This window comes from Vulpes lagopus, chromosome 1 (genome assembly GCF_018345385.1).
Source record: "Vulpes lagopus strain Blue_001 chromosome 1, ASM1834538v1, whole genome shotgun sequence".
NCBI classification, from domain to species: Eukaryota; Metazoa; Chordata; class Mammalia; order Carnivora; family Canidae; genus Vulpes; species Vulpes lagopus.
The window spans coordinates 34,324,818-34,336,119 of record NC_054824.1 but is presented as its reverse complement, the minus strand read 5'-3'; the positions used below and the strand labels follow the sequence as shown (position 1 = coordinate 34,336,119).

The following is an 11,302-nucleotide window of genomic DNA, read 5'->3' as shown; positions in this document are numbered from 1 at the left end:
GTTACTTAGAAAATAGTTGCAAACAACAACAACAAACTGCAATGAAACAATTGCTATTTAGAAAATTTTGTTTATCTGCCTGTTTAACAAACATTTATTGAGTCCTGCCAAGTTGCCAAATGAAAGTGTCAAATAAGGCCTGATTTGGTTGGTTCACACAATGCTGTGGCCAGGAGACTGAGAGCTGACACAGAGACACTTGAATTACCTTTAGTGGAAGAGAAATAGAGGAGCCATAGAACATTAGGGATGAATTCAGAAAGACCTAAGACCATGGAGGTCTTGCATGCTTTCCACACTATTTTCCAACAAAGATTGTTATGGTGACATACTGTGAAGCTTTTATCAAAATTCCAGGCTGTCAGAAGCAAGGTCTGGGCAATCGAACCCACATGTCATCCTGTCTCATGGATAAGCCCTCTGAGATAGTAGGTGTCAGAGAAAAGGTGTGGGTGAAGCTTATTGGCTGATGGATGAAAAATAATAGGATAGAAGTATCCCTCTCCATGAAAGTTGTCAACCAAGAGACTAAGAGAGACCTTGACATTATCACTGAGCAAGAAGAGAGGCGGAGGCAGTCCTTTCATGATTATACTGGGCAGATAACTCTCAAGGCTGTCCTGTACATCACCTGCAAGAAGTGCAGCTATGAAGACCACTTTGCAAAGGATTGTTGTATTGTTTTATGCAACCAGGAGGAACTAAATATTCTCTGATGCCTGCTGAGGAAGAGCAGAAGGAAGAGGCAAAGTCAGCAGAATTTGAGAAGCTGACCCTATGAGGAATTCTTCTAGAAAAAGAAAGAAGCTCCTTAGGTTCCTTCACTCAATGAAACCTGCCCTGTTTGGAGAATAACAGAGATGGACTCCTGTTGCTGCTGCTGCTGCTGCTGCTGCTGCTGCTGCTGCTGCTGCTGCTAGAAAAGAAGAAAAAGAAATGAAGGAGAAGGAGAAGGAGAAGGAGAAGGAGAAGGAGAAGGAGAAGGAGAAGAAGAAGAAGAAGAAGAAGAAGAAGAAGAAGAAGAAGAAGAAGAAGAAGAAGAAGAAGAAGAAGAAGAAGAAGAAGAAGAACAACAACAACAACAACAACAACAAGAACAAGAAGAAGAAGGAGAAAGAAGAAGGAGGAGGAGGAGGAGGAGGAGGAAAAACAGTAGCAGAAGCAATGGCAGCACAAGGAGTGAGAGTGATAAGAGTACAGGGGGGCTTGAGAGAAGAAAGAACCAGAAGATTTGTGCCTTGAAGCCCTGGTTCCTGGAAAGACTCAGTGGAAAGAATATAGTCTCCTATCACACTGATTTCTCTCCCATGGAAGATGGCTTCCCCTCATGCTACAGGTAGGTTTGGGAGTTGGATGTCAAAGCATATGTCTGAATGAGTTGTTAGCTTATCGTTGCTGATCTCTTTGCAGATGACCCTTGCAGCTCACCTGTTCATTTACCCAACTTCTTTCATCCAGCAGGAGGTCCTATTACCCTCTCCAGCTGCCATTGGCAGAGCCAAATTCTTATACAGGAGTTCAGGCTAGAGACACAGGTACTGCTGTGCAGGCAAGTCTGACTGTCATTGGAGGACAGTGGTTGGCCCCTCTCTGTTGGGCCAGCCGTGAGCCAACTGGTGAGTGATCTCTGCGGCCTCTAACACAGGGGCAGAGGGAGGCCTGCAGTATGAGGGAGAACATGGTAAGAGGCGGTGCCTACTTTTTACATTCCCCCTAACATGACTCTACTGTGCTAGAACTGACAGCTAAAAAATCATTATGTGCAGTGACTGAGCTTGTATGTGACATTATGCCAGACTACTGAACCAGATAGCTCAAGTCAAGATTATTGCATTACTTTGTATTTAGTCCTATATAAGTAGACTGGTTCCACTTCAGGTCTCTGCTTAAATTCCTGGCATTACAAGGGTGGGTAGGCGGGGGGAATGCCAAAGAAAGGCATAATGCCTGCCTTCAAGAATTTTTTAATGAAGAAAGGATCTTTTTTTTTTTTTTTTTTTAATGTAGTGAGATGAAGCATGAAAGAAGGTGGTATTTGGTGTGAAGGCAGCTGAACAGGGCTTCTGTTTTAGGGTTGGACCACGGAAGTCATCCTAGTGGAATTTGCCTTGAGCTGGATTTTGAAGGTAGAGTGAAAGCTTGATTGCAAATTGGGTGGAAAAAAGCAGGATGAACAATTTGCTAAGATTATGTTTTGTGTACATAACAAAAAGTCAGCTAGCATAGCATAGCTTAAACCTAGAGGATTTTTTCCCGTAATAAATATTCCTTGATTGGGAACCTTAAGGCTGGTCCAGCTGCTCAAGGAGTGGATGAAGAATTCAAATTCAGCTTGGCTTCTTTCTCTACTAATTTTAGTGGGTGGCTTTGTTCTCTTGGGCGCAAGATAGCTGTTTTATCTCCAGGCATCATGTATACATATCAGTCAGAAATAAGGGAAGAAAGGTAGATGAAGGTGTACCTTTTATTAGGAGAATGATAACTTTTCTAGAGGTCTTAGTGAGTAGGCTTTAGCTGTTTTATTATGTGCCAAAACTTGATCACATGGCTGCCCCTACAGGCACAGAAGTCTAGGAAGGTAAGTATTTTAAACTTGGCATATTGCCTCCCTCCTCCCTCCAAAAGAAAAAATAATAATAAGGTTATGCTAGTAAGAAGGAGAAAATAGATGTTATATAGGAAACTACCACCAGGATTTCTACTTTTGAGATGATAAAGTAGTTGTATTTTTCCCTATTCTACCTACTAAGTAAAACTCAAAACCTTGGACACTATATAAAACGTGTGTTTTCTTGCCACAATGAAATCTAACTAGAAACCAATAAAATTAGGATAGCAAGAAAATATGAAAACACTTGGAAATTCTGGAAAACTAAATCAATATTATTCAATATCCATTTTGCTTTTAATTTATGTATCAAGGAGAGTAGTCTCCACACTAGAAAATAGGGAAAAATCAACAGTAATGAACTAAATCCCAACATACACAAGAAGATAGTAGAATATTTCTAGTAGGTCTTTAAGTGTCCCAGAGTATGACTGATAAGTGGTTGGGTAGATGGATATCCCTTCACATTGTACTATTATCTTGTGCTTGTATTTCTTTTCTTCCCAGTTGTTTATAAGCTCTCTGGAAGAACAGCACTAAGGAGAAATTGTGTCTCTTTCTTCTTTATACCAAATATCTTGAGCACAGTGGCCACTCAAAATTTATAATTGAGGGGCACTGGGTGGCTCAGTGGTTGGGTGTCTGCCTTCAGCTCAGGTCATGATCCCCAGGGCCTGGGATCAAGTGCCACAGCAGGCTCCCTCTGCCTGTGTCTCTGCCTCTCTATGTGTGTCTCTCATGAATAAATAAATAAAATCTTTTTTAAAAAAACTATAATTGAGTTGAATAATTGATTAATTAATTAATCCATTGATCACTTGAATGAATTAGTTTCTAGCCATAGAGAATTCATTTATGAATGAACCAATTCAAGTTGATGAACCAATTACCTTTAAAACACTGCCAAGTTTCATAAATTACTTTACTCTTGGTCAAAATCTTTTCATAAAGGACACATGTGTGAAATGAATGAGAAATCAAATCCAAGCAAAAGAAGCCAATAAATGTGCCAAACACAAGCATTTATAATCAAACTTACAGCTTTCTGACAGTAGGATCAGACATACACACACACACACAAATATGGTCAAACAAATTTTATTATTTAGGAAAAGGATAATACTGTCCTCAGATTTCCTATGAATGAATCTAATTATAACTGCCAAATGAAAGTGCATATTCAGGCTATGATGATGGAAGCATATGGTTAGATCACAGGAAGTGACGGTAGGCTCTACTAGTCAGAGCACATGTGAAACATAATGATCACTTTTGGCATATCATTTAAAGATATATACTAATAAACTCTAGCATGTTTTAGGGGAATGTGAGTTAAATGGTAAAAGGTCCTGAACTATATCATTCAAGCAATGGATTGAGAGAATTAGTGAGACAAGAAATCCATTAAAAGGCATTAGTTTCAATATCAGTAAGAGTTCCTAATGGCTATAATATCTCAGTATCAGTCATGCTTCCCATAAGAAGTGACCACCCATTACAGACAAGTTAACGAAACCCCAGGTAAGCATTAGCCAAGAATGTTAAGAAATTTCTAGAGGAGCAGGAGATTGACATCAGGTCATTTTAATACTCAAATTCCTGAGCTTACGGTATAAATTACTGGTAGATTTTCATCAATTCTACACTATTATTTTACTCAATTCTATTTGCCAGTGATAACTTACATTTAACCTACTTTAAGATTAAAGTCTGTAACTTTAAAATGAAGAAAATTAATTGGGTCACCCAAGATTCAAACCTAAGACCTGGGCTTCATAAAAACAGTGTTTCAAATAACTCAAGCAGTAAGGGTGTATTTAAATTGTGTCATGTTTCTTATACAAGACTTATTGGCATCTATGGCTCTCATGCATAATCCTGGCTTATTTTTGTTTAGGGAAGGTATAATTGTCATTGATAGTATTTTTTAGGCAAAAAAAATATTCAAAGATGTATGGTTCTATCTAAGACAGTTCAATTTTAAAAACATAAAAATGATGATGGTATACAAATGTATTAAGACAGAAGGTGTGTCTCTTCAGACAATTCTTAGAATTTATATGATAAATTATAAAATAGAAGATGACTCCATTTTTATATAGCTTGTACTCAACAGTCAAAATGTACTTGCCTTCATTTTAAAAATTAGGTGTTTTGAGAAAAGCAATTATACTTGTAACTATGAATAGTAATATAACCTGAAGTTCTGAAGTTTTAACAACAGCAGCAAAAAACATGAGTCTGGAATATCCAGGACTCAATATCTGGCACCTAACAGGGCAACTCTAAATGCTATATAAACACTGGTAAAATGTGGGCACTTGGGTAGCTCAGTGGTTGAATCTGCCTTTGGCTCAGGTGGTGGTTCTGAGGTCTTGGGATCACAGGCTCTCCACAGGGAGCCTGCTTCCCTCTCTGCCTATTCTTTTGTCTCTCTCTCTCTCTCTCTCTCTCTCTCTGTCTGTCTCTCATGAATAAATAAATAAAATTTAAAAAAAACTGGTAAAATGAATGACGGGAAATCTACTTCGGCAAGAATCGTGTGCTAGTGTAACACAGAATTCCTGTTTTCACTCCATTAAGTCTGATTTCCACATATGGCCTCTAGAATAATAAGTTAAAAGACCAAAGCCTACAGTGAACATTACAATTTATGCACAATGCACAATGTATAACTTTGGGAGTTATCTCTTTTCTTCACATTTTTAAAGAGGGAAACACTCAAGAGAAAAATGACTGATCTGTATGGCTCGGTCAGTTGGGCTTCTGGCTCTTGATTTGGCTCAGGTCATGGTCTGGAGTTGTGGGATCAGATCCTCCATAAACTGCTGAGCATAGAGCCTGTTGGGACTCTCTCCTCCCCTCTCCCTTGGCCCCCCTCTCTGCAAGCACTCTCTCTCTCAAAAAAAAAAAAAAAAGGAACGAAAGAAGAAAGAAGGAAGGAAGGAAGGAAGGAAGGAAGGAAGGAAGGAAGGAAGGAAGGAAGGAAGGAAGGAAAAAAGAAAAAGAATCAAAGTAGGTGTCATTTAACTTCAAGAAAATCATGATTCTTGACATTTTTGTTACTGAAAGACTCTGAAACATGGGTAACCATTGTCTGATAAAGGAGTTATGTTCCTTTATGAAGCCCCAGAAATAAACTCTCAAGGTTCTCTAAGATTTGTAAGGTATTTAGGGAAATATCTGAGTAAACCCGTATTTTCTCTTACATCTTCAAAGAACAAAAACAAACAAACCCCAAAACAATGCCTAATATGTCTTTTGAGGCTTAAGTAGAAGATTTAAGAAATATGTGAGAAAAGCAATATGTGTTCATGAAACTGTTTTTAAAAGATTTCCTGAGAAAAGTGTAACTGCAGAATTTCTTCCAACCACTTTCTTGTAAAAATTGCTTCATGCACTGCTGACAAATTGATTAGATAAAGATGGAGGGAGTCAAAAGAAATTCCTTATTGCTTTTGATAAAACTCACTAGAATTATTGAACTTAGAGACAAGATACTTTAAAACTCAAGGCAGTCTTGCTTGATGAGAAAAGCCTAGTTTCAAGGGGAAGAAATAGAGTATTATTATCTAGTACCAACTACCTTGGTGACTTTGGGAAAAGATATTTAATATCCCCACAACCAGGGCTACTCAGCGACAAGCCATCTCAATGATTGCTACCACTGAGTTTGTCTATGCTGTGCTGGATGCTTTACTCAACTTCTTCTAGTCTGGCAAATCGGGGCATATTATTTAACTCTAATCTTCAGTTTCTCACTGAAGTAAAGTTAAGGTTAGTTGAGTACTTGTGAAGACTTTAGCACTTAGGATACAGAGTGCCTGGTATATAAAAACCATTTTATAAACATTTGCTTATTATTATTACCTCTTGAATCATAGCCAAGAAGGAAGTATTATTTAAAGGTGGATATCACAGTAAAGTAACGGAATAGATTAGAAGCCATAACTTTTTTTTTTCATGCAGCCTCAAAGGGGCGAAGCCATAACTTTTATAAACTGGCTAACATGTTCTGTTTGGCAGACTGTATAGTATTCAGCCCACAGAACGTTTTTATTTTTAGATTTTGAATTATTTCTCCATGTATTAAAATAGATTATACAAATCAATTTCAATTGCCAGCCTTCATTAGAAATGTAAAATAGCTGGGATGCCTGGGTAGCTCAGCAGCTGAGCATCTGCCTTTGGCTCAGGGTATGATCTCGGAGTCCCAGGATCGAGTCCCACATCAGGCTTCCTGCATGAAGCCTGCTTCTCCCTCTGCCTGTGTCTCTGCCTCTCATTCTCTCTCTCTCTCTCTCTCTCTCTCTGTCTCCCATGAATAAATAAATAAAATCTTTTTTTAAAAAATGTAAAATAGCTGATATTTTAGGCCTGCCAACCCAAAGAACAGCCATGAAGGTAAACTTGAAGCCATAATTTTTAGCAAAGCTTCTCAAGTCTTCCACTTTTACTGTTCTCTCCACAACAATGAAAACAAAATAAATATAATTTATCATGGTGCTTGCAAATTTGTGGAACATTATTATCCTTCTTAGATTTTTTCCATAGTTTGCAAACTGATGGTGCCCTCCTTTTGACTCAAGTATACAGACTTACTCCTTCTGTCGAACTACTGAGGTAAGTGAAATAAAAGTTGTTTTTCAAGTGTGTGCCATTTATTGGGATGCCTATTATGTCATCCCTTTCTGGGAATGTTTCTTTTATAAACATAAAATAATAAATAAAGCATATATATGTACATACATATTTGAACTAATGGGATGCTGTGCTTAATGACTCCTAAATAGAAAATGCTAGTGAGTCTCAAAATATTTACATGCCATCCAGATGTCCTCAACTTAGATAAATATTCTAATTTATGTGTGTGTTAATTGATATTTAATAGACGTATATCATCAAGTAAATTTAAAGTGTATAACTTGATTTAATACACATATATTGCAATGCGACTACCACTTAGCCTTAGCTAACACCTCCATCACATCACATAATTTTTATTTCTTATTTGTGGTGAGAATATTTAAGACTATTCTCTTCACAACTTTCAAGCATATAATACAGTATTTTAACTATAATCAAACAGTGTACATTAGATCCCCAAACTTACACATCTTATAACTGCAATTATATACTCCTTGGCCAATACCTCCCCAATGCCCCCAGCCCCAGCCCCTGGTAGCCACCATTCTACTCTGGGAGTTTAGCTTTTTTAGATTCCTCTTATGAGAGATATCACACAGTGTTCACCTTTCTCTGTCTGACTTATTTACTTCTCATATGCCTTCAAGGCCCATACACATTGTCACAAACAGTAGAATTTTCTTCTTTCTCATGGCTGAATAACAGTCCATCATATATTTATATCCAGAATTCTTTATTTATTCGTCTACTGATGAACCCTTAAATTGTTCCCATATTTTGGCTATTGTTAATAATGCTGTAATAAACATAGGAGAGCTTTCATTTCTTTAGGATTCATTCAGAAATGGGAATTTTGGAACATACAGTAGTTCTACTTTAAATTTTTTGAGGAAGCTCCATACTCTACCAAAGTGGTCGAAGTTACATTCCCACCAACAGTGCTCAGAGGTTCCCTTTTCTTCCACACCTTCACCTACACTTGTTACCTCTTGGGTTTTTGGTTTTTTTTAATAATAGTCCTTGTAACAGATGTGAGATGGCATCTCTTTGTGGTTTAGATTTACACTTTTCTCATGATTTGTAATATTGAGCAAGTTTTCTTGTTTCTACTGGTCATTTGGATGTCTTCTTTGGAAAAATGTCTCTCTGTTGCCTTGTACATTTTTACTTTGATTGCTGATTTTAATGTTTTTGGTGATTGAATTGTATGAGTTCTTTATATATTTTGGACCAGATATATGGTTGGCAAATGTTTTCTCCCATTTCATAAGCCACTTTTTCATTTTATTGGTTACTTTGCTGAGCAAAACCTCTTAGTTTGATGTAGTTCCCCCTTTAAATTTTTTGCTTTTCTGATTTGTGCTTTGATGTTATATCCAAAAAATCATTGACAAGTTCAATGTAAAGGAGTGTTTTCACTCTTTTTCTTCTAGGTGTTATATGTTTTCAGGTCTTGTGTTTAAGTCTCTAGTGCATCTTGAGTTGATATTTGTGCGTAGTATAAGGGATCCAATTTCACTTTTCTATATATGATTATTGAGTTTTCCCATCACCATTTATTGAGGAGCCTATCCTCTCTCCATTGTCAAATATTAATTTACCATATACGCAAGGCATATTTCTAGGTTCTCAATTCTGTTCTATTGGTGTATGTGCCTATTATTTTATCAGTATCATACTGTTATTACTGTAGCTTTGTGGTATAATTTGAAATCAATGTGATGCCTCCAGCTTTGTTCTTCTATCTCAGGGTTACTTTGGCTATTCAGGATATTTTGTGGCTCCATATAAATTTTAGGATTGTATTCTTTTTCTGTGAAAAATGCCATTGGAATTTTGATAGAGATTGCATTAAATCTATAGATGGTTTTGGGTAGTATGGACATTTTCACAGTATTAATTCTTCCAATGCATGAACACATCATATTTTTCTACTTGTTTGTGTCTTATTAAATTTCTTTTATCAAAGTCTTATTGTTTTCAGTATATAGAACTTTCCCTCATTGAATTTATTCCTAAGTTTTATATTGTTTTGTTGCTATTGTAAATGGAATTTTTAAATTTCTTTTTCAGATATTTTGTTGTCAGTCTATAGAAACACAACTGATTTCTGTATGTTGGCCTTATATCCTACAACTTTGCTAAATTTATTGATTGACTAGAGTTTTTTAGTGTAGTCTTTAGGATTTGTATATATAATATTATATCATCTGCAAAAAAAGACAATATTACCTTTTCCTTTCTGATTTTCGATGTCTTTTATTTCTTTTTTGTTGCCTGATTGTTCTAGTAAGGATCAAGACTATGTTGAATAAGATTGGTGAGAGTAAGAGCACCTAGATGACTCAGTCAGTTAAGTCTGTCTTTGGCTCAGGTCATGATCCTGAGGCCCTGGGATCCCTGCTCAGTGGGGAGGCTGCTTCTCCCTCTCCCTCTGCCCGTCCTCCTGCTTGTGTTCTCTCACTCACGCTCTCTCTCTCTTCCTCTCTCTCTCTCTCAAATAAATAATAAATAAAATCTTGGGGCACCTGGGTGGCTCAGTGGTTGAGTATCTGCCTTTGGCTCAGGTCATAATTCTGGGGTCCTGGGATCGAGTCCCACAACAGACTCTCCACAGGGAGCCTGCTTCTCCCTCTGCCTATGTCTCTGCCTCTCTCTCTCTGTGTCTCTTATGAAAAATAAAAAATACTTTTTTAATCTTAAAAATAAAAGTCTGGTGAGATTAGGCCAATCTTGTTCCTAATCTTAGAGGAAAAGCTTTTAATCTTTCATTGTGAAATGTGATGTTAGCTGTGGGTTTGTTGGTAATAATGGTCCTGGCTTGTGAGTCCTCCCCTCCTCCATCCCCCTGCTGCTTATGATAATTTAATTGATCCAGCTCACACCAGCTGTGCTTCTCCAGCAGCATTCCATGGCTTAACTCAGACAGGAAAGAAAGAAAAAAGTAACCCCTATAATATCATCTTTATTATATTGAGGTTTGCTTCTTCCATAATCAATTTGTTGAGGGTTTTTAGATGTTCTATTTTGTCAAATATTTTTTCTCCATTTATTGAAACGATTGTATGATTTTCATCCTTCATTTTATTAATGTGATGTGTCATACTTATTGATTTGCATTCATTGAATCACTCTTGCATTTCAGAGATATATCCACTTGAACATGGTGTGTGATCCTTTTAATGTGTTGTTGAATTAGGTTTGGTAATATTTTATTTTTTTAAATATTTTATTTATTTATTCATGAGAGATACAGAGAGAGGGAGAGGCAAAGACACAGGCAGAGGGAGAAGCAGGCTCTATGCAGGGAGCCCAATATGGGACTCGATCCCAGGTCTCCAGGATCACACCTCAGGCTGCAGGTGGCGCTAAGCCGCTGCGCCACCGGGGCCTCCCAGGTTTGGTAATATTTTATTGAGAATTTTTGCATTGATATTTATCAAAGATATCGGTCTATAGCTTTTTCTTGCAGTCTTTCTGACTTTGGTATCAGGGTAATGCTGGCCTTGTAAAATGAGTTTGGAAGTGTTCTCTCCTCCCCAATTGTTTGGAAGAGTTTGGGAAAGATTGATATTAATTATTCTTCAAATGTATGGCAGCATTCACTAATAAAACCATCTGGTCCTGGGCTTTTCTTTGTTAGAAGGTTTTTGATTACAGATTCAATTTGCTTACTAATCTGTTCAGACTTTCTATTTCCTTTTTCAGTTTTAGTAAATTTTATATTTCTAGAAATTTATCCATTTCTAGATTTATCCAATTTGTTGGCATATAATAGTTCATAGTAGTTTCTTATGATCCTTTGTGTTTCTGCTTTATCACTTGAAATTTCTCTCTTTCATTTCTAATTTTATTTGAGAATTCTCTCTTTGTTTCTTAGTCTAGCAAAAAGATTGTCAATAGACTACACTTCATCGAATATTGTGCATCTTAGAGAAACGAAGTATTTTTTAGGTTGGATAACATTTTCCCTTTGGGAAGAATATTAGTTAATGTTATTCACCTATTTCTGAAATTTTTCATTAAGGAGTCAGAAATGAAACAATG

The 11,302-nt window shown here is 36.9% G+C and overlaps 1 pseudogene; it reads left to right on the top strand.

The window, feature by feature from the left end:
- The first annotated feature begins 249 nt into the window (after nt 1-249).
- LOC121486508 lies at nt 250-855 on the top strand (annotated as a pseudogene).
- Nucleotides 856-11,302: the final 10,447 nt, after the last annotated feature.